A 27,869-nucleotide genomic window follows, 5' to 3' on the forward strand; every position below is an offset into this window, starting at 1 on the left:
TCTACGAGCCACTGCCATGAGGGTTGAAGCTCTCTCCCTTTTGTATCTAATAATGGCTTTGTGTTTTGCTTAGTACTTTCTGAGCACCCACTACAGACTATGGGGCTTCCCTGGTGGCTCAGCAGTAAAGAATCTGCCTGCCATGCAGAAGATGCAGGGGATGCAGGTTCAGTCTTTGGGTTGGGAAGATGCCCTGGAGAAGGAAATGACAATCCACTCCAGTACACTTGCCTGAAAAATCCCATAGACAGAGGAGCCTCGTGGGCTACAGTCTGTGGGGTCGCATAGAGTTAGCCACGACTGAGCACTCACCATCAGAGGTCCGCTACCGACTCTAGTCCTATCTTGGGCTGCTCCTGAATACAGTGCTGATACTAAGCATCACAGTCGTACAACAGAAGGGAGGACTCCCTCTAGGTTTACAGATTAACTAGATGACACCGCAGAGTCACGGGAGTGTTCAAAGGGCTTCTCCACCTGCATATGCAGCCCCTGTCTGTGTATAGATAAAGCTCTGAATGTAGCTGACCTGCAGTGTTCATTGGACCCTATGATAGCAGAGCCTGGTGGGGATAGGCACCGATTCTGATAGGCTGCCTGGGCTCAGATTCCAGCTCCACTGCTTCCCAGATACAGGGCTTTGAGCAAGTTAATTTCAGGTTTCTCGTCTGCAAAATGGGGAGAGTAATACCTACCTGAGAGGATGAAGGTGAGTTATTAAGTATAAGCTGTTAGAATGACACCCTGTACAGAGTAAGTGCTGTGTATGTGTTAGCCATACTCTTGTGATTGTTATTATTACTACTACTGTTTATCGTTTGGGACCAAGGGCAGTTTCACTAGCAAGTGAGTTATTCTCTCAGATGACACAATGCAAGGACGGTCTGGAGTGAACAGGTTGAGAGAGACCAGGCAAGATTGCAAAGCAGACAGTAAAGGTATGTGGCAAATGGAGTGACGAAAATAGCAGAGGAGTGTTCCGAGTTCCCCAAGGCAAAGAAAATGAAGGACAAGTTCTTCAAAACAGTGCAGATTTCAACCAAAGCTGACTGGGGCTTCTACGTGAGAGGATCCTGGTTTAAAAAAATAAAAGGTACATATATAGATAGATGGGTTTTAAAGGTGGCTCAGTGGTAAAGAACCCGCCTGCTAATGCAGGAGACGCAGAAGACTTGGGTTCAATCCCTGGGTTGGGAAGATCCCCTGAAGGAGTACATGGCAACCCACTCCAGTATTCTTACTGAGATAATCTCACGGACAGAGGAGCCTGACGGGCTACAGTCCATGGGGTCACAGAGTCGGACACGACTGAAGCGCACACGCGCGCGCGCACACGCACACACACTCTCACAGTGTAGATAGTAATGTTTTGCACTAAGAAGGCCTTCAAATAGCTGAATTACCTTAGATAAGTCATTAAAAATGCTATGTTTATATTTCCTCATGGGCACAATGGAAGGTTTCTATATACTTGAAGCATTACAGCTGATAAGAGAAGCTTGGAGATATTTCACATAAAAAACACTTAATACAATTTGAGGCATGCATGAATACATATATTCGTCTATACTCAGATTTGAGGAGAAACAACCTTCTGGAGGGTTCTATGTCTACTTTATATTTCATTTTAGCATACCCATGTGAAACAACTACATGTTGTAAGACAGTGGCCAAAGATGACACTGACAAAGTCCACACCTTAAGGAATTCACAGTCAAGAGAGGGAGAGAAAGGGCGTCTGTCAAACCAAAAGCTCACTTCTGTTTAACTCTCCTTGAGGCAAGGTGTGGAGGACTGGTTGGAACAGAGGGAACAGGATATAGATAAGCCCTATCAAGTTAGCACTTGACTGTGCACCTTAGATAAATAAATACTCTGATTTGATTCAGTCCATCAACTCGGCTCACAACAAACTGTGGAAAATTCTTAAAGAGATGGGAATACCAGAACACCTTACCTGCCTCCTGAGAAATCTGTATGTCGGTCAAGAAGCAACAGTTAGAACTGGACATGGAACAACAGATTGGTTCCAAATTGGGAAAGGAGTACATCAAGGCTGTGTATTGTCACCCTGCTTATTTAACTTATATGCAGAGTAAGTACATCATGCAAAATGCTGGGTTGGATGAAGCACAAGCTGGAATCAAGATTGACGGGAGAAATATCAATAACCTCAGATATGCAGATGACACTACCCTTATGGCAGAAAGTGAAGAAGAATTAAAGAGCCTCTTGATGAAAGTGAAAGAAGAGAGTGAAAAAGCTGGCTTAAAACTCAACATTCAGAAAACTAAGATCATGGCATCCGGTCCCATCACTTCATGGCAAATAGATGGGGAAACAATGGAAATAGTGACAGACTATATTTTGGGGGGGGGGGCTCCAAAATCACTGCAGATGGTGACTGCAGCCATGAAATTAAAAGATGCTTGCTCCTTGGAAGAAAAGCTATGACCAAAATAGATAGCATATTAAAAAGCAGAGACATTACTTCGCCAACAAAGGTCCATCTAGTCAAAGCTATGGTTTTTCTAGTAGTCATGTATGGTTGTAAAAGTTGGACAATAAAGAAAGCTGAGTGCCAAAGAATTGATGCTTTTGAACTGTGGTGTTGGAGGACACTCTTGAGAGTCCCTTGGACTGCAAGGAGATCCAACCAGTCCATCCTAAAGGAGATCAGTCCTGAATATTCACTGGAAGGACTGATGCGGAAGCTGAAACTCCAATACTTTGGCTACCTGATGTGACGAACTGACTCCTTGGAAAAGACCCTGATGCTGGGAAAGATTGAAGGCAGGAGGAGAAGGGAATGACAGAGGATGAGATGGTTGGATGGCATCACCGAGTCAATGGACTTGAGTTTGAGCAAGCTCCGGGAGTTGGCGATGGACAGGGAAGCCTGGCATGCTGCAGTCCATGGGGTTGCAAAGAGTCAGACATGACTGAAGGACTAAACTGAACTGTACTGATCAACTTGGCAATCACTGGGCTTATCACTGACTACATTTTAGAGTGGGGAGACTGACAGTTCTGAAAGGGTAGATCTATTGGCCTTGATCAGGTAGCTAGCAATGGGCAAACCATTGCGACTCCTTTTTGTTCCTCCCAGAGCCTTTTGGCATCCTCCCCTCTGTCCCCCTACTGTCATATCAATGCTTTCAGGATATAATCCTACCCAGCCATGCCAGGTCATCTGGATAGCCTAGATTCAATACACTTGCACTAACAAAACCATAAAAACATCACCTGACTAGTAATTCAGAAAGTGTTTTTGGGTGGGAGTAAGGAGAAGATGGGGCTTCCCAGGTAGCTCAGTGATAAAGAATCTGCCTGTCAAGGCAGGAGCCGGAAGAGATGTGGGTTTGATCCCTGGGTCGAGAAAATTCTCTGGAGTAGGGAATGGCAATCCACTCCAGTATTCTTGCCAGGATAATCCATGGACAGAGGAGCCTAGAAGGTTACAGTCCATGGGGTGGCAAAGAGTTGGACATGACTGAGCATGCACGCAAGCAAGGAAAGACAGTTAAAGACTGGGGATTGACTGTGGTGCCCCAGTGAACATTCATTTGTACTGAATGGTTTTCATAAACACATGTGAGCAAATAGGTAAAACCCAGCCACCTGTTTTGGTAATATAAAATTCTTGGTAAAAAAGTAGATAGGATGTTTGGAGTATGCAAATGTCAAGGTGATGCCTTAATATTTTTGTCTTTGATACTCAGAAATAATCCTTGAAATAAATACAATATTCACATTTTTAAATAGGAGGAGATGAAATCAATGAATTAGTAGGCAGTTTTTCCTGCCAAAAAATAGCCTAGTCACTCTAAACAGAAAAAGAGAATTCCTGTTTTCTGGATCAGGCATACTCTCAATACCAGGATGGTACAATGTCCTTCTTAACCCTCCTCTCAACTGCTAGCTCTAGTTTTTAAGTTACATTCATTTGCTTCTTGGTTTTATTGCATGCACACATATGTGTGTGTTATCAGTCATGTCGAACTCTTTGTGACCCCATGGACTGCAGCCCACCAGGCTCCTCTGTCCATGGAATTCTCCAGGCAAGAATACTGGCGTGGGTTGCCGTTTCCTCCTCCAGGGGATCTTCCTGACCCAGGGATCGAAGCTGCATCTCCTTCGCTGGCAGGTGTTTTTTTATCCCTTATGTCACTTGGGAAGTAAGCACCAAGCAATGAAGAAAGTCAACCATCCTAACATAGCCTGCTGCTTGCAGCTCAGTCGTGTCCGACTCTTTGTGACTCTATGTACTGTGTCCACCAGGCTCCTCTGTCCATGGGATTCTTCAGGCAAGAATACTGGAGTGGGTTGCCATTTCCTCCTCCAACATAGCCTGAATTGTAAGTAAAGAGATTTAATTAAAAAAGGAATTTACTTTTTTTAGAATAGATATTTATTTATAATAAAAATTATATTATAAGCATACAAAGTCAGGTCATAAAGGAAGTACAGAAGAAAGGGAGCCTACATCTATGCAAAATTCGAATTTGTGTCTACATAGCACTAAAATCATATAAGCTAAGTGAAATTGGTAATTTGATAATGATCACTATACAGTTAATTGATGTATTGGGCTGTTAAGGTAGATTATTCAGGTTAGAAATCCCTTCCAGAGTTAGAATACTTTTGACTGGCTCTCTTCATTGACTCAAGAAACTGATTAATCAACCAGACCTTTATTTCACATGGGGTTGTTGAAACATAAATTTAAACTCTCCAAAGGCATGCCTTCCAGTCTCCATCCTAGTTGGCAGAATAGGCCTGCTGTAAAGCTGTTTTCTGATGCATCATCCAGTCTGGGAGGAATTGAGAAGAGGTACTTCTATCTGCAGTGCATCATTGCTGTGCTGCCTGAAACAAAGGAGCAAGAGAAGGCCACTATTGACTCAGATTTCTCTAACCCCCTTCTTCTTAGGAGTGCAAACCAATGTATGTTAATTAAACTAGAGATTATCCCAGTATTTAAGCCATGCTTTTAGAGTACTACAAGGCACGTTCAGCTTTTAAAATACCCAGCAACCAGAACAGTGGCAGACTCACAGTTGGCATCGGGTAAATAGTTACTGAACAAACAGTTAAATGAATTAATGAATGTACAAATATTTAAACCCACAGTTTTAAATATTTCATTAGAAACACCTTGTAGGCTGTGCTAAATCACTGCAGTCATGTCCGATTCTTTGCAACGCTGTGGACTGTAGACCTCCAGGTTTCTCTGTCCACGGGACTTTCCGGGCAAGAATACTGGAGTGGGTTGCCGTTTCCTCCTCAAACACCTTAGAATATTTTACTTTCTAGAGCTTTTGTACAAAATGAGTCCATTATATCTGCTGTCTTTCGGTTCAGATGGTAAAGAATATGCCTGCAATGCAACAGATCCAGGTTCAATCCCTGGGTTGGGAAGATCTGCTGGAGAAGGGAATGGCTACCCACTCCAGTATTCTTGCCTGGAGAAATTCCATGGGGTTGCAAAGTCAGACACAACTGAGCAACCAACACTTTTACTTTTTTTCAAAAATGCAATACACAGAAAATAAATATAACCATTCTTTTCATTTTTTTAAACTTTCTACAGTGAAGTGAAGTGACTGTCAGAGTAAATCCAGAGTAAACAGTCCAAAATAGAATCTGTCTCTTAGGTCAGTATTTCACAATCCACTTCTCCATGGCTCATTAATTTTCAGTTTGCTAAACTAGCAAGGTAAAAGCCTAAAGAAAAGGCAGAAAGAAAATTCAGGATCTATTTGACCTACCTCTGTGTTCTCTACTGCAGGAATATCATTGATTCTTGATTAGCTGAGTTTAATTAGGCAATAAATAAATAAATCTCAGGTAATAGTATTTTCATTGTAGTCACCTAATGAAGCTCTTCGTCAATATTTGACCAGAGCTGATAATTGTTAAATTGACTTCTTTGTGCCTCATCTCCCAACTCCTAGGGTAATGGGGCAGAAAAAAAGAGAAATGGAGAAGAGAAGCAAAAGCCCAAATAATCTACACACTAGATAATCATCCCATTAATATTAATAATAGAGGGTCTCTGGGGTTGGTCATAAGAACCTCTGCATGATAGGCTGAAAAGTGGTCCCTAGAAGATATTCATGTTTTAATCAATGGGACCTGTGAACATTATCCTATATGGAAAAAACATTTTGCAAATGTGATTTCAATTAAGCATCTCTAGATTGGGAGACTATCCTGGATTATCCAGATAAGCCCTAAATGCAGTCACATACCCTCGTAAGAGGGAGACAGAAGAAGTTTTAACACCCAGAGGAGAAGGTGGTATGAAGATGAAGCAGGGAGATTTGAGGCTGTTGACCCTGAGGACTGGAGGGAGGCAGCCACAAGCCAGGAAAAGTCAGAGCCACTAAAACCCAAAGAGGCCAGGAAGGCGTCTCAGAACCCACAGCCTCTGGGAGGAGCGAGAGCCCGGTTGATCCTTGATCCTAGCCCAGCGATACTAATCTCAGACTTTTGGCTTCCAAAAGCATGAGAGAATACAGTTCTATTTTTACAGGCCACCAAGTTTGTGGTAATTTCCTATAGCAGCCCGAGGAAGCTCATAGAGCCTCTATTTAGTGTTCTAGTCCACTTCCTAACCTCTTCCCCAGATCCCAAACATTTTTAAAGATGTGGCTAGAATCCCGTCTCCTCTTGGAAGCCAGTCTAGACACTCCCAGTCCTAATCGATCTCTCCTTTGTATACACATTTTATATCTGTATTTTGCATTTACCCCTACTTGCCTGATAGGGTGTGAATGTCCAACAAGTGTCCATCTGCAGACCGTGAATTCCTGAGGACCAGGCCGGTGGACTGCAGGCTCTGCCCTTGAGCCCTCTCTCCATCTCAGATCTCACCACCCTCACCCCCTACCCCGGCACCCAGCAAAGTGACCTTTTCCCCACAAGGTTATTGTTGAATTGAATCTAGTAGCAGGCTCTAGTCATTCTGAGGCAGAGAGAGAACTGAGATGAAGTTATCCCAGGAGGTTTTTGGAGGAGACAGACCTTAATCTAGCCACCCCAGGACAGGCGAGTTTGTTTTTCTGAACACCCCGCTCCTTGATAACACTTTGCAAACAGGGTAGCCCTCTGGACTCCTGGAAATGGTAGAGGAGTTCCTGATAAGCTTCCATACTCACAGGGAGCTCTTCACCCTTGTAAACAAGTTCTTTCCATGCATGAAAAAAAATAAAATAAAACCCATCTTATTAAATTGAACTTCAGCAATCCAGATTTTGAAATAGGGATGATACCCAATATTTGAATAGTGCTTTTCTGTATAAAGAGCAATTTCACAAACCTATTTCATCCTAACACAATCTCTGGAGGTATGGATCGGTCCCAAACAGATGAACACATACAGTCAGGGAGGGTTCATAATTTGTTTCCCACCCAGATCTTTTAATTTTTCCCTCTACTAAATCACACTTGGCTGAAGGGCACCATCAAAGCAGAGGCAAAGATTATTTAGCCTCAGATCCCTCTTATGCATAGATTCCCTCTGAACCAGGGATCCCCAAGTTTCAGGATCTGATGATCTGAGATGGACCTGATGTAGTAAAAGTAGAAATAAATACACACTAAGTGTAATGTGCTTGAATCATCCTGAAACCACCCCACCCCATCTGTGGAAAAATTGTCTTCCATGAAACTGGTCCCTCATGCCACAAGGGTTGAGGACCCCTGCTCTAAACCTTGACTATAAAGTGGTAAGGTTGAAATCATGCTGTGTTAAGCACATTAACAGTGTAAAAAAGAATTATATACAGACTAGTCAAATTACTTAAGTAAATAAACCTGAGACGTTTGCTCCTACACAAGCAGGATGGTTGTGCAATAAAAATAAACCAGGGCTATTGAAGAATACTAATTAGTCAATGAATTGTGGTAATTGCACTTCATCCTTATTCATTTGCTAAAGCAAGTCCTCAAAGAACCTTTATCAGACACCATTTGATTAACCTAACATGAGTTTATATGTGCTTGAAAGCAAATAAAATTGTATTTCTTTTAAGTGGCGTCAATAACTCAAACTTTTTATTGATTTAGTTTGCTTTCTCATCTAGTTAAGTTTAAAAACTGTGACACTGGATTATATTTTTTTGTTAGACTTTGCTCTGAAACAGCAGCATATCGGTACCTTACTTTGTCAGGAAAAGTCTAAATCCTGAGGTTTCATAGAAAAATAAAGACTCTCTGCTCTAATAAAACTGAACTGTATAATCGCTTTCCTTGTCTAAAGAAAATTCAAGGGCCAAAAACATCACATGCCATGAATGATAAAGAACGAAATCTTGGTTTTATAAGATTTCAGGACAAAGCAAAGAAGGGCGTAGAGTATTGTAAAAGCTGAAATAAAAGCTTTGCTTATGTGAAAGAGGTTTTTTTTTTTTTTAATGAAGGAAGAGATTTTGGTTTTTTAGAAATCTGTCTTTTCTGGAAGTTTTTGTGAAGCATAAAAATGAAACATAATTCATTGTGTGAATTCACAAAAGGTAGGTGAGCAGAAATGATAGCTTCTCTAGCCTTTGGTTCTCTAGTGTATAGCAGCCCCTCCCTGACCACAGATTGCTCTGCCGGCGTTACAACAGGGCAATGATTAAAATCCAGTTTTCTTTAAAGACTTCATTTCTATGTAAGCATTAAGCTTTACACACTTTGCACGCTGGGATAACTTTTGTTTTCTTGGAAAGAGACATGAAATGTACTCGTCTTGCTTTGGGAAATGGTGAAGCCAGGTCTTAATGGTTATCATTTCTGTGGAAGGAAATACTCTCGCTTCTCCTTTTACATAAGAGATGAAAGAGAAAATGGAAAAGAAAAATCTCCTTAGCAATTACTTGGAGTTTGCCCTTGCAGTTTGCAAAAGTTTTTCCAATCACAGTAACAAGCTTTGCACGAGCAAAGGTACAAACAGGTCATTCTGAGTAAGTGACAAGCCATTCTTGCACCAACAAAAATATGTCAAGAGCCATCTCCCATGGATGCTTTGTTAGTGTAGACAATGCAAAAGTGTCCTGGACACTGAGGTGTGTGTATGTGTATGTATGTGTGTGTGACCACATGAACTGTAGCCCACCAGGCTCCTCTGTGGAATTCTGCAGAGCATACGGACACAGAGGTAGATGCTAACATATGAGATCTCAGTCTGGGCTGTGACACTATCTCCCATCGCTGACTCCCTGGTCTCCCTGCACATTATCCTTGCAGTACACTCTGGCCCTGAGTTTCCTGTGTACCTGGCTCAGATCTAAGCATTAAGGATACAACAACAAATCATACATGATTCTTTAGCCCAAGGAATTCTGAGCTCATATTTTAGCAGAATAGATCAAAGTGTAAATAGGTAATTGCCATCCATTGAGGTAAATATAAGCAGAGGATACAAGAAGAGCATGTCAGCTCTGGCTGAACTATTGTGACTGAGCATGTATGCATGCTAAGTCGCTTCAGTTGTGTCTGACTCTTTTCCATCCTGTGGACTGTAGCCTTCCAGGCTCCTCTGTCCATGGGGTTCTCCAGGCAAGAATACTGGAGCGGGTTACCTTGCCCTCCTCTAGGGGGAATCTTTCCGATCTAGAGATAGAACTCACGTCTCTTATGTCTCCTGCAATGGCAGGCAGGTTCTTTACTGCTAGTGCCACCTGGGAAGCTTGAGCAGATAGGCCTTAATTGAGGGCGGGTGTTGGATGCTGGGTATTAGAAGCCTGAGCAGATAGACCTTAATTGAGGTTGGGTGTTTAGGGCTTCAGAGGTATCAGATGAGGAATAATTGATTCAGTAGTGCCTAGGGCAATGGCACCCCACTCCAATACTCTTGCCTGGAAAATCCCATGGACAGAGGAGCCTGGTAGGCTGCAGACCATGGGGTAGCGAAGAGTCAGACATGACTGAGCAACTTCACTTTCACTTTTCCCTTTCATGCATTGGAGAAGGAAATGGCAACCCACTCCAGTGTTCTTGCCTGGAGAATCCCAGGGACGGGGAGCCTGGTGGGCCACCGTCTATGGGGTCGCACAGAGTCTGACAAGACTGAAGTGACTTAGCAGCAGCAGCAGCAGCAGCAGCAGCAGTGCCTAGGGAAGGTTTGCTCACTGTAACACAATCAATCCCCATTTCTCTCCAACTTATTGCAATGAGGGGAGGAGGCAGCGGCCAGTGGAAAATCTGCTGGACTCCAATATATGCAGTCAGTCCCTCAGCCCTTGTGCTGTCCCATCACTCTCTCCTGAGTCATACTTCAGTCCTAAATTCTGCAGTGGAATCCAAGAACCTATCACTTCTCACGGTCTCGTGTGCACGTGTGCTCAGTCGAGCAGTTCTGTCCGACTCTTTGAACTCATAGACCGTTAACTGCCAGGCTCTTCTGTCCAGGGGATTTCCCAGGCAAGAGTGCTGGAGCGGGTTGCCATTTCCTCCTCCAGGGGATCTTCCCGACCCAGGGATTGAACCTTGGCAGGCGGATTCTTTACCACTGAGCCACATCATTTCACACTGAAGTTCTTTAATTCCTCCTAAGGAAACCTCTTAAGGGGGAAATATATATATATATATAGCCATGTGCAGACAGAAAAACAAGTTTTGAACTCCTAAAAAGCTTCATAAACATAAAGAATGTTTCTTTTCTCTAGCACTTATTAATAGTGTTATCTTATTAAAAATTCTTGATCATGCCACACATGAGAAATATTAGAAATCAAACTACTGGAAAAACATAGACTTAGGCACCTGGATACATGTACAGTGATTACAAGGAGAACATTAGTCACATTGAATGTTTTTTAAAAAACACTTAATATGTTGTAATAAGGAGAGGCTTATGACCAAATTATTTTGCCAACGTCATGAAGACATGGAAAATAATTTCTAGCTCTCTCTTCCTCTTTAGGAATCCAGAGGACTTCCACAATTCCTGGGTTGCTCTCAATGCGTGAGTCCTTAGGTGACAAGAGCTTTATTATCTGATCGCTTATCACCCTACTCCCTGTAACTTCTCACAGCTTTGAGGCTAGAAGTAGAACAAAGCTTCTTGCAATAAATATTTTTGGTTCTGAAGAGACTTGTTCCAGAATTGCTATTTTTACTGACTTGAATTCTGACTTCTGAGAGATTTCATAATGATGTGAATCTTATCTGCTTCAAAATATTTTCATGTTCTAACTTTCCAAATACTCAGGAATCATGGAAGATGAATAGGAAAAAATCTTAAAGCCCATTTTCCCAGTTATAACTGATTGTTCAGCCTAAAACATTTGCCTTGTTTAGACACAGCTGGAATTATCTACCATCATTCTTCGCCTCAAGTAAATCAGAATATATATAAGAATGTGAATTGTAAAAATATCTTTGATTCACAGCTGAATTCACATCATTGTTGATTAGAGCCTGACAATCTGAGATGACTGTCAAAGGAATAAGAATCTGTAACATTACTTTTAATGTGACTACATAGCTTTATCCCTTCTAATCTTTATTTATACATCCACATTTTATGTCATTTTTCACACAGAGCATCAGGAACACTTACTGTCAGAAGAGAGGTGTTGACAGAGGTTCTGTTTTAAGAGTTAAGCTTTTGCCATTAGGTCAAGATTAACTTATGAATCTTTTAACAATATGGTTAATTTTTTTCTTCTTTTAGTTCACTGCATATACAACTAGAAGATTCTGGTGAGTAATGCTTTTTGTGCTCCTCATATACTTAAGGGTTGTTTAAGGTGAAAAGGAAGGAAGACAGAATGTTTTTTCCCGGCTGGCCGTTGAATTCATTTTCTTCTCCAGCTACAGACTTCAGAAGCCCTTTGAGCTACACATGGAGTTCTGTGTAGTTTAAAGGTACCAGATGTTCACTCACTTAGGAAACACAGGGCATGGTGACAGGGAGGCTGGTGTGACAGCTCTGGACGTGCTGGTGCTGAGCGTCAGCTGCCTGGTTCCTGTGCGTCCTTGGCTAAGTTACACATGTTGTCTGTATCTTTGTACCAACTTCTTTGCTTTTAAGTTAAAATGGATCTTAATACTGGGACAAAGCAGACACCAAAGCAGGTGTGAACTCAAGTAGCTTATACTCCCTCCCAGAGATAAGGACTCTCTCTCTCAGCTGAAGGGGAGGTGAGCATTGGAGGAGAAATCAAGACAGCTTAGATGGGTCTCCAGGTCCTACCAAGAGAAAGTCTGAAAGCACAGGAAAAGAGCTCCTATTTGAAGTTTGGGGGATGTGAGAGCAGGAAAAAACCCCTCCCAAGTCCCCCAGAAGCCCCAGAGACCTTTGGCTGAAGGACAGTGAGGGACAGGATGAGCGGTTACTGACCATCCCAAAATGCCAGCGTCTTCCAGATGAGCAGTGGGGCTGCAGCTCATTTCAAAGGCCCCAGGGTCCCCAAGTGGGAGGAAAACATTATTTGGTGCAAGAGTGAGAGCAAACAGCAATGACGGGCTGCTTTAGAGTGGGAACAAGGATGAGGTGGGGCAGGCTGAGCAGGTGCTGAGCAGACCCTCAGCACCAGCGCCTGGGGAACAGTCCACGTCAGCAGGTTGCTAGGTGAGTTACTCAGAGTTCTCCGGAGAAACAAACCAGGATGTGTATTTATACGTAGAAAGAGATTTATTATAAGATGTTGGTTCATGTGATTATGGAGGCTGAGGAGCCCCATGGTCTACCATCTGCAAGCTGGAGACCCAAGGAGGCTGGCAGTGTAGTTCAAAAGCCAGAGAACCGGAGAGCCAATGGCAGAGACTCCAGCCAGAGATGGAAGCCCTGAGAACCAGGAGTGGGTAGGCAGGACACAATTGAAGTCCCAGCTGCACAGTCAGGCAGAGGGCGAGCCCATCCTCCCATCCTCCCAGTTTTTGTTCTATACAAGCCCCCAAAGGATTGGAAGAGGCCCACATGCACTGGGTGGAGTGGGTCATTGTGCTTTATTCATTCTAGCAATTCAAATGCTAATCTCTTCTGAAACATCCCCACGGGCACATTCAGAAACATTTAACCAGATATCTGGGCATCCTGCAATCCAGCCAATTTAACACAAAATTTACCATCACCCTAGGTTATTATTGGGCTTCCCTGGTGGCTCAGCTGGTAAAGAACCCGCCCGCAATGCGGGAGACCTGGGTTCAGTCCCAGCGTTGGGAAGATTCCCTGGAGAAGGGAACAGGCTACACACTCCAGTATTCTGTCCTGGAGAATGCCACGGTCTGAATAGTCCATGCGGTCATGAAGAGTCGGACACAGCTGAATGATTTTCACTTTCACATAGGTCATTATTTGGGGCTTGCCAGGTGGCACTTGGAGGAGGGTGTGGCAACCCACTCCAGTATTCTTGCCTGGAGAATCCCATGGACAGAGGAGCCTGGTGGGCTATAGTCCACAGGGTCACAGAGAATCAGACACAACTGAAGATGACCTAACAGGCACACTCTCAATCTTGGGGGCTTCTAAACTTCCCAATGCCTGGACCACATCCAGTACAATTAATCGCAATCTTGAACACATAATGATATCCAGGCATGACTAGGTTTTAAAGTTTCCTGTGTAATTTCCACGTGGAATCAAGGTTAGGAAGCATTGATTCAGTTTGTTCTGTACTTACTCTAAGTGGGGTCCACAGACTAGCCGCATCAACATCACCTGGGTGTGTGTTAGAAATATGGAGTCTCAGGCCCCAGATCTTCTGTACTATAATCTACAACTAAAAAAACAATCTCAGGGATCACATATACACATTAAATTTAGAGAAGGCTGCTGTTTGGAGAAGGCAATGGCAACTCACTGCAGTACTCTTGCCTGGAGAATCCCATGGATGGAGGAGCCTGGTGGGCTGCAGTCCATGGGGTCACTAAGAGTTGGACACAACTTGGCGACTTCACTTTGACTTTTCAATTTCTTGCATTGGAGAAGGAAATGGCAACCCATTCCAGTGTTCTTGCCTGGAGAATCCCCAGGGACAGGGGAGCCTAGTGGGCTGCCATCTATGGGGTTGCACAGAGTTGGACACGACTGAAGGGACTTAGCAGCAGCAGCCATGTGGATGACAGACTTGGGCTTTGCCATATTTCAAAAGCACATTGGTAGATGGTAACGAGCCACCAGGGTTAAGAACTGCTGACTTCCATCAAAAAGCTGACAGCTCCCACCCTACAGGCAGATACCTCCCGTAGAGCAAGGGCAGGGGAACAGTGAGAAGAGGATTTCAAAAAGTCACTTAAACAGACTGAGTTTATGTAGAAGCCACTGGATTAGATGTCTGTATCACACAGAATAGGGCTTAGAGATGCAATACAGCATTGAGTTTTACAAAGATAAAGATACATTTTTGGAAGCCTGAGTCTGTGACTGTAAAATTACTCCATAATAAAATGTTATTACAGTGCTTACACTCAATGGTAATTATTTTAAAAGAAGCTAATATATGACCACTAACCCTAACCTAGACAGCATATTAAAAAGCAGAGACATTACTTTGTCAACAAAGGTTTGTCTAGTCAAGGCTATGGTTTTTCCAGTAGGCTTGTATGGATGTGAGAGTTGTACTACAAAGAAAGCTGAGCCCAGAAGAATGGATGCTTTTGAACTGTGGTGTTGGAGAAGACTCTTGAGAGTCCCTTGGACTGCAAGGAGATCCAACCAGTCCATCCTAAAGGAGATCAGTCCTGGGTGTTCATTGGAAGGACTGATATTGAAGCTGAAACTCCAATATTTTGGCCACCTGATGCAAAGAGCTGCCTTATTTGAAAAGACCCTGATGCTGGGAAAGATTGAAGGCAGGAGGAGAAGGGGATGACAGAGGAAGAGATGGTTAGATGGCATCACTGACTCAATGGACATGAGTTTGGGTAAACTCTAGGAGTTGGTGATAGACAGGGAGGCCTGGCATGCTGCGGTTCGTGGGGTTGCAAAGAGTTGGACACGACTGAGTGACTGAACTGAACTGAACTGATACCTCCTTTCGATTTCTGAATATGAAGATTGGCATCTTGCAACAATTGTAGAAACTCTATCTCTTTGACTATCCCCTCTGTCTCATTCTCTCTTATAAATAAACTGCCAGTCAATGTATATCTGATCTCATTCTGTTCTTTATCTTATTAATCTTTCATATGTTCCCTCTTTTTGTGCTGCATTTTGAGCAATTTCTTCAAATCCATTTTCTTCTTCACTTTTTCTTGAATTGGGCCTCTTTTGCCATCAGTAAGTCCTTTAAACTTTCCTTTTTAACTGTTATATTTTTTACTAATAAAATGAATAGTTTTTCTTTCCCTACCTCTATTATTTTTATCATCTCTTAGTTATACTTTTACTCTCTCTTTTATAGTTTCAAACAATTAAATCATACTTAATTTTTAGCCTCTGTCCAATACCTAAAATTTTTGCAGCTTTAATTTTGCTATGTGTTATTTCTGCTGACTCTTGCATGCGGTGACTTATAATTTGCGTGTGTGTGTGTGTATGTGTGTGTGTATATTTGTGCACATGTATTGACTCACCATCGTCTCATACTTCATTTGTATGAATTCTTTGAGGATTGATATATAATTCCTTTTGGCTTATCCAACAAGGATTTGTGTTGGCTTTATCTAGGCTACTGCAGGCATTACTGACCCATGACACTTGAACTTACTTCATCGAGGTTTGTAGGACAAGGTGTGTGTGCTGAGTTGCTTCAGCTATGTCCAACTCTTTGCGACCCTATGGACTGTAGCCCACCAGCCTCTTCAGTCCATGGGATTCTCCAGGCAAGAATACTAGAGTGGGTTACCATGCCCTCCTCCAGGGGATCTTCCCGACCCAGGGACTGAACCCATGTCTCCTGCATCTCCTGCATTGCAGGCAGATTCTTCACCATTGAGCTACCGGGGAAGCCCACAGAACAACATAAGTAGGGTGAATCTGGACAGGAGACCTTCAGAAGAGACAGCTGTTGGCTGTGAATGTTTGGAATCGAATTGTTCTCCTTTCTACCTAGAGTCATGCTGGAAGCTGCCTTTTTCCTTGCTGTCTCCATCTGTGAGGCGGGTGTATTTCTGGTAGACCTTCACAGTGAGCATCATCCTTTGGTGTCCCGGCTTTCTGCAGGGTCTCTTAGTAGATGTCCACCTTGCATGGGCTCTTGTCTTTGTCTCTCTGTCCCAGCACCCCCCACAGCTGTCAAAGCAGAAATTTCAAGGGGCCAGAGACAACCCCTGCCCCCAGGGTGAAAGCCAGTTTCCGAGCCTCCATCCATCTCCACGTTCCTGCTCTCACCGGATGTCTGCTCTCTGTGGATGCCTTTCTTTATCACTGGTTCAGTGATGCATCGTCAATGACTTTTAAAAACCTTATCCAGCATGTTCAGTCATTTCAGAGGGAAGGTTGCCTGGAGTAACTTAGCTTCAATAATGCCGGAAACAGAAGAAACTCTTAGTAATTTCTATCCCTGCAGATTTTCTGCAGGTTTTCAAGGCTCAAGAAGGGAAGCTGCAAAATGAAGGCATCTTTCAGAACAGGGAACTCTGTTCAGAGAACTGACATTTAAACCTACATTCCCTGTCACCATTATTGGGAGTGTTAGCGAGACTGAAATAGACAACATTTTGTGACGTTCTTGGCTTTTCGAGGAGTGTGGGTCATTTAAATTTCTACAAAACTGCAAATATCTCCTTGAGCCAGAGGGCCAGATGAAAGTAGAAGCAGTTATCCTATCTCAATGTTGATTTAGATGTTGACAGAAAGCTGAGTGCATATCACAGGGATGAGAAATCACTTAACTTTGCTGAGGCCTATAATGAAAATTTGAAAAGCCGCCTAATAGAAGACAGTCATATCACTCACCCAAAATAATTGCTTCGGTAGGGATCATCTCATGAGACTGCTGTCAAGCAAATGTGTTTCTTTTTCTTTTGGCTGTGCTTCACGGAATGTTGGACCTGGGCTCCTCGACCAGGAACCGAACCTGCACCCCTTGCATTGGAAGTGCAGGGTCTTAACCACTGGATGGCCAGGGAAGTCCACACAAATGTATTCTTTCAGTCTCTTCATTTCTTGGCCCCAAAGATGACAGGTTATAGACTTCCCAGCTCAGTTACGCAAATAGCCACAGGGAGGTCTGTGGCCGTGTGTGAAACAGTCGTGTAGCTGGATCAAGAGATGATAACGATAGGTCCCTCAAACAAGGTAAAACGCACTCTAGACCTGCGTTAGGTAAGAAGCTACAGGTGTCTGCGTGAAATAAATGAGTCATCCTGCTTGAAAGCATTCACTTTTTGACTCACACAACTGTGGAGATTTTCAGGGACTGGAGTTTTTGACAAGAGTTGTTACCCAGGTTTAACATTTTTCCCCCAGTTTTAAAAAGTATTCGTTATATTTAGGAAATAAGGGTAAGGGATACATATGCTTTCAACCTGATTTGACAAACACCACCTGGACTGGCCTCTTCAAGGCAAGCAGAAGGCAAAGAAGCAGGAAGCAACTGGTTAGAAATAACAGACCCATTCCCGGGGTGTCGGCCTGACGAGTCTGGACCATGGCCCAGGTACACACTAACCCTGCCCTGGCTCTCTTCCACTCACCTGCTCTTGGCATCCTTGATGATGTGTTCGATGCTGGCCCATCCTCTGTGTGGTGCCTCTAGAGGTGGCTCTACCCTACTTGGCATATGATGGGGTCCCCTTCCCAAGCGTTCCATTACTGCACTGTCCTCAGGGGAGACAGTTGCTGTGGGCTCGGCCAATAAAACAAGCAAAAAAATTTATCCAGGTTAGCCATGAAATTATATCATTTCCTTTGATGTTCTGAATTCCTGAACATTCTTATCTGATTTTATGATAAGATTTGATACCACAAATACTTTCTCTGAAGACTTTTCAGCCAGTAGAAACAAAGGACAAGCTAAGTTTTGACTTAAGGAACAAACAAAACAATTTTCAGTGTAGTTTTCCTCTTTGCAAAAGGAATGAATCCTACTGAAGCCCACTCTGCCTCTTGGGTCACATTTGCTCTTTTTAAAAAATTGCAGTAAAATATGCACAACTCACATGTCTGATTTTAACCATTTTTAACAGGACAATTCACTGCAAGAAGTACGTTATCATGGTTGAGCAATCATCGTATCTACACAGCTCCAGAGCCCTTCCATCCTCCCAAACTGAAGCTCTGTTCCCATTAAACCATAGCCTCCCATTACTGCTTCCCAGCCCCTGGTAACCATCACTGTGCTTTCTGTCTCTGTGAGTTTGACTATTCCAGGTACCTCATGTAAATGGAATCATATAATGTTTGTCATTTACTACTTGGCTTCTTTCCCTGAAGCATGTCTTCAGTGTTCATCCATATTGCAGCATGTGTCTGAATTTTACTTCTTTTTAAGACTGAATAATATTCCATTGTATATATGTACCACATTTGTTTATCCATTCATCTGTTGATGCATGTTGGGTTGTTTCTACATCTGGGGCTAATGAGAAAAACACTGTTAAAAACACTGATCCAAATATCTGAGTCCCTCCTTTCGGTTCTTTTGGGTAAATGCTCAAAGGTGGCATTGGGTCATAAAGTAGTTTCATTTTCTGAGAAAACTCCATATGATTTTCCACAACACCTGCACCATTTTATATTCCCACCAGCAATGCATAAGAGTTCCAGTTTCTCCACATCCTCACCATACTTACGATTCTCTCTTTTTTATTCAATAGTCACTGTAATGAGTGTAAAATGATACTTCATTATGGCTTAGATTTGCATTTTCCTGACGATTAATGATGTCATGGGCCCTGTATGTTTTTGTTTATGATGTGTCTCTCTGTATCTGTTTGTCTTTTTTTTTTTTTTTTTAGAGCTCCTTCTACAATGATTTTGTTATAAATATGTTCTTTTGGAATAAACAAATATCGTGTTCAAGACTATCAGCAAACTTGTTCTAAAGTATCAAAAGAGTATAAAATAGATAACTAAGGAGAACCTATTGTTTGGCACAGGGAACTCTACTCAATGCTCTGTGATGACCTAAATGGGAGGGAAATCCCAAAAAGAGGGGTTATAGGTATATGTACAGCTGATCCACTTTGTTGTACAGTAGACACTAACATTGTAAAGCAATATATTCCAATAAAATTAATTAAAAAAAATAAAGTATCAACAGAGGAAAAGATAGAACCGAGAACCACTCAGAGGTAGAGATAAATAGCAAAGACACCTGCATGGCATACTGAGTGCCTTTCCCTAAAAAAGAGGAAGAGTTAACAGGAGGTTAACAGTGAATATGATATTTCTCATTAGCCTATTAATTACAATAAGTTTTGATTTTTGCTAATTTGCACTTGTTCTGTAAACTGAACTGCTCCTGTCCTCAGTACTAAGGAGTAGAAGACGCTCAGTCTCAGCATGGTCCCAGCACGAACAAGAAAGATCTTAACTCTTAACTCTCTGTTCTAGGACAAAACCGTTCACCACTCTTAGTGTAGTCCACTCACCAGGAGGTGCTTTTGACTTGGTGGGCAGGTATAGCCCCCCTGTTTCTTTCCAGGAGGATTTCATGCACCTCAGTTATTTTTTGACAGTTTCGAGGAGGCAATTCAGCTATAGGTACATCATTCCATCCCTTTATTTATTTATTTAAATTTAATTTTCATTTTATATTGGGGTATAGTTGGTTTACAGGGGCTTACCAGGTGGCTCAGTGGTAAAGAATCTGCCTGCCAAGCAGGAGATGCAGATTCAATTCCTGGGTTGGGAAGATCCCCTGGAGGAGGGCATAGCAACCCTCTTCAGGATTCTTGCCTGGAGAATCCCATGGACAGAGGAGCCTGGCAGTTTATAGTTCATGGGGTCTCAAGGAGTCGGACATAACTTAGTGACGAAGGGACGACGATGAGTTGGCTTACGACGTGTTAGTTTCAGGCTACAGCAAAGTGATTCAGTTATAAATAAACATATATCCACTCTTTTTCAGATTCTTCTCCTATGTGGTTACAACAGAATATTGAGTAGAGTTCCCTATGCTATATGGTAATTCCCAAAGAAAACATATACCACTCATTTCCTGCCCTTTGCTCTTTCTCTTTAAGTACGATCATTAGGGTAGGCCTCTACCTGGTTCAGCAGCAGCAGCCACCTGGTTCAGCCAGCAGGAAAGACGATGAGATGGGCTGACCAGCTTCTCACAGGTAGACAATTAACCCCCAAGCTCAGCTCCGAGATGCACCTGTGTATCACTGCAAAGCGAAGAAGCTCAAATGTGTGTCTGGGCAACATCGCACAGAGGAGACCGAACCACACAGCAAATTTATGACAAGGACAAACGCCTGCATTTAGGCCGTGCTCGGGAAAACTGAGGAGTTGCAGTACGATGGTGGAGCTGCAGAAATCACTTATTAGTGGAAGAGGGCAGAGTTGGTTAAAAATAGTTTTAGATGTCCAGGGAGCCAGAATTCGGGTGGGAGCTTGACAGTTGCCACATGTCAGCTCTTTAGAAGCTGCTTTCAAAGATGTGTTGCAGAACAGAGATTTCTTTCCTATGGCAAGTTAGCTCGAGGAGAAATTTCTAGACAGAACTGTGATTTGTATTAACCTGAAGACAACCCTTACTAACAATTAGATTCTGTTTTGTGGGAGCCTCAGCCAGAACTAGAATCTGCCTGACACAATATACAGTTCATTATTTTAAAATAAAATACGATCTGAATTACTCAACACTGTGTTTTGAAATAAGTGAAGTTTCTAAATGGATTAAAAACCTAAATGTAAGACTGGATACTACAAAACTCTTAGAGGAAAACATAGGCAGAACACTCTTTGACATAAACTGCAGTAATATCTTTTTGGATCCACCTCCTAAGGTAATGAAAATAAAAATAAACAAATGGGGCCTAATTAAACTTAAAGCTTTTGCACAAAAAAGGAAGCCATAAACAAAATGAAAAGAACTCACAGAATGGGAGAAAATATTCACAAACGATACAACTAACAAGGGGTTAATCTTCAAAATATACGAACAACTCATGCAGTTCAATATCAAAGAAAACAAACAACCCAATCAAAAAAATGGGCAGATGATCTAAACAGATGTTTCTCCAAAGAAGGCAAACAGATAAGCAAAAAGTTCATGGAGAATGCTCAACACTGTTAACTGTTATAGAACTGCAAATCAAAACTACAACGAGGTATCACCTCACCCCAGTAAGAATGATTATCATCAAAAAGTCTATAAATAGTAAATACTGGAGAGGGTGTGGAGAAAAGGGAACCTTCCCACGCTGTTGGTGGGAATGTAAACCCGTGCAGCTACTATGGAGCACAGTATGGAGGTTTCCTTAAAATCTAAAAATAGAGCTACCATGTGAACCAGCAATCCCACTCCTGGGTATATATTTGGAAAAAACCATAGTTCAAAAAGATACATGCACCCCAGTGTTCATTGTAGCACTATTTACAAGACATGAAAGCAACCTGAATGTCCACTAACAAAGGAATGGCACACACATACAAAGGTACGTACAGGATGTGGTACATACATACAATGGAATATTACTCAGCCATAAAAAACCAAAATAGTGTTTGCAACAACATGTGTGGACCTGCAGATTATATCCTACCTGAAGTCAGAGAAAAACAAATATCATATGCTATCACTTATATGCGGAGTCAAAAAAATGACACAAATGAAGTTATTTACAAAACAGAAATAGACTCACAGACTTAGAAAACACATTTAAGGTTGCCAAAGGGGAAAGGTTAGGGGGAGGGGTAAATTAGGAGGTTGGGATTAACATACACACCACCATAAATAAAACAGATAATTAACAAGGACTTGCTATACAGCACAGGGAACTCTACTCAATAGTCTGTAATAATCCGTATGGGAAAAGGATACATGTAAATGTACATCTGAAACTAACACAACATTGTAAATCAACTATGAACCTTTGTGTTAGTTGCTCAGTCATGTCCGACTCTTTGAGATTCCACGGACTACAACCCACCAGGCTCCTCTGTCCATGGAATTCTCCAGGCAAGAATACTGGAGTGGGTTGCCATTGCCTTCTCCAGGAGACCTTCCCAGCCCAAGGATCGAACCTGGGTCTCCTGCATTGCAGGCAGATTCTTTACCCTCTAAGCCACCAGGGAAGACCTATACTCTAATATAAAATAAAAATTAAAAAAAAAATAGGTGAAGTTTAAGCCAGTAATATACACTAACACCATTTTCAATTTTTACTGTAATTAGTACATTGAAGGCAAATAGTGCTGCTAAGGAGTGTTTGGCTGTCTTGATAAATTAAGCAGCCCATCTAAATCCTTATTCATATTTAATTTGGCTAAGCAATCTGTTTCCTCATAGATGGTACCAAGGTAAAGTTCAGTTCAGTTCTTGTGTGTCTTAGCAGGATTTAAATTACTGAGATTTTACTGTGGAGACTGAATCAGCATGCTGGGTTGAAATTTCTGTTGTGAACATCTAATTATCCCAGTTACAAGGATATTGCCTTTAGAATGTTAAATAACATTCACTTCATGGTTTCTTTTACTTTTGTTCAGCAAAAGATTCAAAATGGACTTCATTATATTGGGGATTTGAAGTTATATTTTAAACAATTCATGATTGACAATTTGCCCGCGGGCATCTCTTTTATCTTAAAGTTAGACGTTTCCCTGAGGCCACACAAAAGTGTCAAGTGGTGTAAATAGTATTTCATCACTGTATGTGTCTCTTTTCTTTCTTTTTTTCTCTCCCCTTCCTTTCCCCCTCCCTCCTCCCCTCTTTTCTTTCTTGACACTTGGCCTTCTGGAATAGGAATTGTAGCTTGTTTTGGATACATTCTATAAATGCTGCTTTATAGAACATCCAGCCTAGATACCAGAATTGGGGTGGTAATTGCCAGTTTGGGTCATCTGGTTCAGATTTTAACTATACCTTGATCAGAGCAGATTCCCTAAATAAAATCACAGAAATTCCTGAATTGTTTACAATGCAAAACCTACCATATAGCACACAGGATAGACACAGAGCAGCCCTGATCATTATAAACCACCCTCCACCATCAACAAGGTGAAAGCCTTTCCCAGGTGTGGCTGAGAAGAACACCTCAGTCCAGGTTCTTATCTTGGTCCTCTCTCCTTGGCTGCTCTTCTACAATCCATCCTGGCTCAATTAATTGGACTATTTGATTCACAAGAAACTGTTCTCTTGGTTATCTGAATAATATCTGTAAGAATTTTTCTGTCTCTGTCTTTACGCCTCAAAGTGAAACTTTAAGAAAATGAGAGATTTCACTAACTGGGTGCTATCAGATAAATTCATGCAAATACTTGGGAGTTGCAACCCCTAACCATGTAAAAACATTTTAGCAATTGCAGATTATACAGTATTTCCTCACTGCTGTGGAGGAGTACTGCTGGTAGATAGTTCTAGACTTCTCTTGTCTTTTGCTGGGATGGACCTAACTTTAGCAGAGGCTCTGCCTTTAAGACCAATACTTTGGCCACCTGGCGGGAAGAGCCAATTCATTGGAAAAGACCTTGATGAAAGATTGAAGGCAGGAGGAGAAGGGGACGACAGAAGATGAGATGGTTGGATGGCATCACTGACTTGATGGACATGAGTTTGAGCAAGCTTCAGGACATGGTGAAGGACAGGGAAGCCTGGCCGGCTACAGTCCATGGGGTCAGAACGAGCTGGACACAACTGAGCAACTGAACAACTGCCTTTAAGCACGCCCCTTCCCCTCATTAATTGGGAAACACCACCTAGAATATTTTCCCCTAGATATCCACTTAGTGCACTCTTTTAGCTCCTTCAAGTCTGTTCAAATCTTGTCTTTTCACTGGAACTTCCCACTTAATGCTACAACCCTCCCTATCTTCCCTGGCCTGTTTATCCTGCTGTGTTTTTTCTTATATCCATAGCTCTTCCCTCCTTCTGACCTACTATGTGTACACATGGGCTCACTCAGTTATGTCCAACTCTTTGAGACCCCATGGACTGTAGCCCTCTAGATGCCTCTGTCCATGGGATTTTTCCTAGCAAAATACTGAAGTTGGTGAAGTGAAGCGAAGTCGCTCAGTCATGTCTGACTCTTTGCGACCCCATGGACTGTAGCCTACCAGGGTCCTCCGTTCATGGAATTTTCCAGGCAAGAGTACTGGAATGGGTTGCCATTTCCTTTTCCAGGGAATCTTTCTGACCCAGGGATTGAACCCAGGTCTCCTGCATTGCAGGCAGATGCTTTACCATCTGAGCCACTAGGGAGGGAATAACTGGAGTTGGTAGCTATTCCCTTCTCCAGGGGATCTTCCCCACCCAGGGATCGAACCTATGTCTCCGGTGTCTCCTGCATTGACAGGCGGGTTCTTTACCACTGAACCACTGGAAGCCTCTAACTTACTATAGCATCTGTTATACTCATTGTGAAACTCCTCCCTTACCCTGAAAAACACAAGCTCTAGGAAGATGAGACTCTTTTTCTATTTTATTTTCAGGCATAGCTCAAGTGCCCAGGATAGTCTGGGACATAGTAGGTACTCAATAAATATTTTGTTGAATGAATTTAACAAATGAAACATAGCAAATCACAATTGCTAATATTTGTGTGTATTTCCTGGTATTTTGAGTGTTGCACTAAGTCTTTTTTAATGCATTACCTTATTGGATTCTTCCAACTACTCTGTGATGTTGGTATCACTTTTTGCTGTTTAGTCACTCAGTCATGTCCAACTCTTTTGCGACTCCATGGACTGTGGCCTGCCAGGCTCCTCTGTCCATGGAACTTTCCAGTTAAGAATACTAGAGCAGTTTGCCATTTCTTCCTCCAGATGATCTTCCTGGCAGAGGAATGGAACCTGCATCTCCTGCATTGGCAGGTGGATTTTTTTTTTTTTTTTTTTTTACCGCTGAGTCACCTGGGAAGCCCTTGGTATCACTTTACCCGTGGTAAAACTGAAGTTTAGATATAGAATCATGTATGAAAAATTACTCAGCTAGTCAACAATAGACCAGGGATTGGGGCCAGACGTGTTTACTCTGCATCTGGGTCCTTTATCACTCTTCTATAACAACCTATAGCAGGACCAGCTGTGTAATTTGTGGGGCTCAATGCAAAAGGAAAACTCAGGGTCCTTTGTTCAAAAACTGTTAGGATTTTAAGACTGCAGCAGTGGAGCATTGAGCCAAATGTGAGGCCCGGTGTGGCTGCAGACGCTATATGCTCCTGAAGCTAGCAGGAGTCTAACAGGTGTACACACCCTAGCAGCCAAGGGGCAGGCACTGCTTTTTTAACCCCTCTGGGCCCATTTCAGGGCGGGTGACATTCATTCTGTTACTGACCCTTTCTAGTCGGGTCCCAGCTAGGGTCCTCCTGCCCAGTGTCATTTGTGCCAACAGAATGAGACCGGGTTTAGTTCAGAAGCAAAGGTCTTTGATCTTTATTCTTTCATCAAAGATCGGAGACGTGCGAGCTCAGAGCAAATGCTCTTCCCGTAGGCGGTGGGCGGGGCTGTTTTGTTGGGATCTCTTTAGTGGGGAGGGGGCTGCAGCTGTGCTGCTCTTGCCCTAGGTCCAGGTCAGGGTGCAGGGCGTCTCTGCACACGGCCCGCTGCCACCATCTTGTACTGAGGTGTGTGCAGCGTGTCTGCACACGGCCCGCTGCCACCATCTTGAGTCCCAGTGTCGTGCGCGGCTCTTGAGGTGAGGTTTCCGTTGCTGACAGTCGGCACGAGGAATTCAGGTGCCGGATGTGGGACCTCTGCCCATGGCACCCTGTGAGCCAGTGAAACTCACTAAGCACAAGGGAAATGAGAAGAAAAAAAAAATTTTAGACTCTGTTACCCAGATTCTATTTTAATTTCCTAGGAATTGTTAAGGGGCTTTGCCATGACAATTCCAGTTTTAAATTTAGAACCCGAAGGAACATCAGAGCTTGGTTCACTGCTATCATTTGACAGGTGAGGAAACTGAGTCTCACAGAAGTGCTGTTTATAAAGGCGAGACTTTCAAGGTAAAGCAGGTGCCGCAAGCAGCCCACGTGGTATTTAAAGAGACCAGAGCAACTGAAAGGAGGCTTTTAAAAATTTTTTACTGTAATCAACAGAGAGTCATTGGTAAGATTTCAATTACTGATATTTGTCAGTGACTTATTAAAAAAAAAAAACTAAAGAGAATTTGACAGGGAGGCCTGGCATGCTGCGATTCATGGGGTCGCAAAGAGTCGGACACGACTGAGCGACTGAACTGAACTGAACTATGACGATGTTGCTCTCAGTTTTCTGAAGGAAAAAAGTGGAGTGCCTCACATTTATAAATATTATTTGTCTGGTGTATTTGGTGGGACAAAAAATTGAGCATACAGATTCAGATGGTTGTCTCAGGTTGAAATATCTGCCCCTCCCCCTACCATACGCTTCCCTACGGAGTCCTTCTCAGGTTTCAGGGTCTGCTTGAAATTAGACCTCCTCTCTCAGACCTTCATTTCAACTCAATCTTCATTAAGTGGTACTTTGCCCAAGGCACAATCTACAGATGTGATGCTTAAACTTTTTGGTCTCAGGACCTTAAAAATTATAGAGGAGCCTTAAAAGCCTTCATTGCGGCACCCAGCATCTTTTGCTGGGGCTTGCAGGATCTAGTTCCCTGACTGTTACCTAACGGAGTGTGGGGTCTGGCTGGTTTCCGCTCACAAGCCAATAAATAAGCCAGTTTTGTGGAAAGGAAAGTTTGCTTTATTTCAGAAACCCGCAACTGTTGGGGGAGGGTGCAGACATCTGTCCAAAGGCTGACTTCCCCCCACCACCACCCCGCCCCTGACAACCAGTGGGGCAAGAGTTTTTATAGACAGAAGGACAGGGCTACCTGCAGAAACAGTATAGTCAACTCTGACAGTCATCTTCAAATTGGTCAATGGTGGTTGACCAGAGTCATCTTGGTTGTTTCAGGTACAGTTAATCTTCAGTTTCAGGGTCCATTTGTCCCCATTTCTTTGAGGCCGGTTCTCAGAATTATAGCAGCTTATGTCATGGTACAGTCTGGTCATCATGTAGTTAACGACTCCCACCCGAAGAAAGTGAATGTGTTTATTAGTTGCTCAGTCGTGTCTGACTCTTTGCAACCCCATGGACTGTAGCCTGCTAGGCTCCTATATCCATGGGATTCTCCAGGCAAGAATACTGGTGTGGTAGCCATTCCCTTCTCCAGGGGATTTTTCCTGATCCAGGGATTGATCCTAGGTCTCCCACATTGCAGGCAGATTCACAGATTCTTTACCGTCTGAGCCATCAGGGAATCTTTAGTATCTATAAGACCGCTCACAGTATATGCCTCAGATTATTATCTATAGTTCTTGAGATAGAACTAAAGAACTATGCTTAATGACTACATTATTATCATTTGGTCTTTGTCTGTTTTCCTTTGCTTTTGTATGTTCTCATTTCTCTGATTAAACTTATTCTTTGACTCAAGTTTTCCACAGGCAAAGGCAGGCAGAGGACGTGTTGCTGGGGTGGGGGGTAGTGTCAAGGACTTGTTTCATGACCAAGGATCAAACCCAGCCCCCTGCCCCCATTGGAACTGCAGCCCCTGGCTCACCAGGGAAGTCCCAAACTTTTACATTTTTTCTTTTCTTTACAAAAAGTTTCTTGGCTGTGCCACATGTGGGGTCTCTGACCAGGGATCAATTCCCACTGCAGTGGAAGCACAGATTTAACCACTGGCCCACCAGGGAAGTCCCTTATTGTGGTTTTGATTTGCATTTCCCTAGTGACAGTGGTGACCTGCCTCTTGAGAAATTTGTATGCAGGTCAGGAAGCAACAGTTAGAACTGGACATGGAACAACAGACTGGTTCCAAATAGGAAATGGAGTACGTCAAGGCTGTATATTG

The 27,869-nt window shown here is 42.8% G+C and overlaps 2 long non-coding RNA genes across 2 annotated transcripts; one reads left to right on the plus strand and one right to left on the minus strand.

Annotated features, from left to right (window-relative positions):
• The first annotated feature begins 536 nt into the window (after positions 1-536).
• Positions 537-18,904, plus strand: LOC147347708 (uncharacterized). The gene is made up of 6 exons (XR_015152515.1): positions 537-709; positions 4,282-4,358; positions 10,913-10,966; positions 11,666-11,694; positions 17,374-17,537; positions 18,067-18,904. It is a non-coding gene; the product is annotated as an uncharacterized LOC147347708 (long non-coding RNA).
• LOC147347709 (uncharacterized) lies at positions 4,676-7,034 on the minus strand. The gene is made up of 2 exons (XR_015152514.1): positions 6,762-7,034; positions 4,676-4,865 (listed from the first exon to the last, which is right to left on the minus strand). It is a non-coding gene; the product is annotated as an uncharacterized LOC147347709 (long non-coding RNA).
• Positions 18,905-27,869: the final 8,965 nt, after the last annotated feature.

This window comes from Bos grunniens, chromosome 23 (genome assembly GCF_055505025.1).
Source record: "Bos grunniens cultivar Pamir isolate PY7600 chromosome 23, Bosgru_T2T1.0, whole genome shotgun sequence".
NCBI classification, from domain to species: Eukaryota; Metazoa; Chordata; class Mammalia; order Artiodactyla; family Bovidae; genus Bos; species Bos grunniens.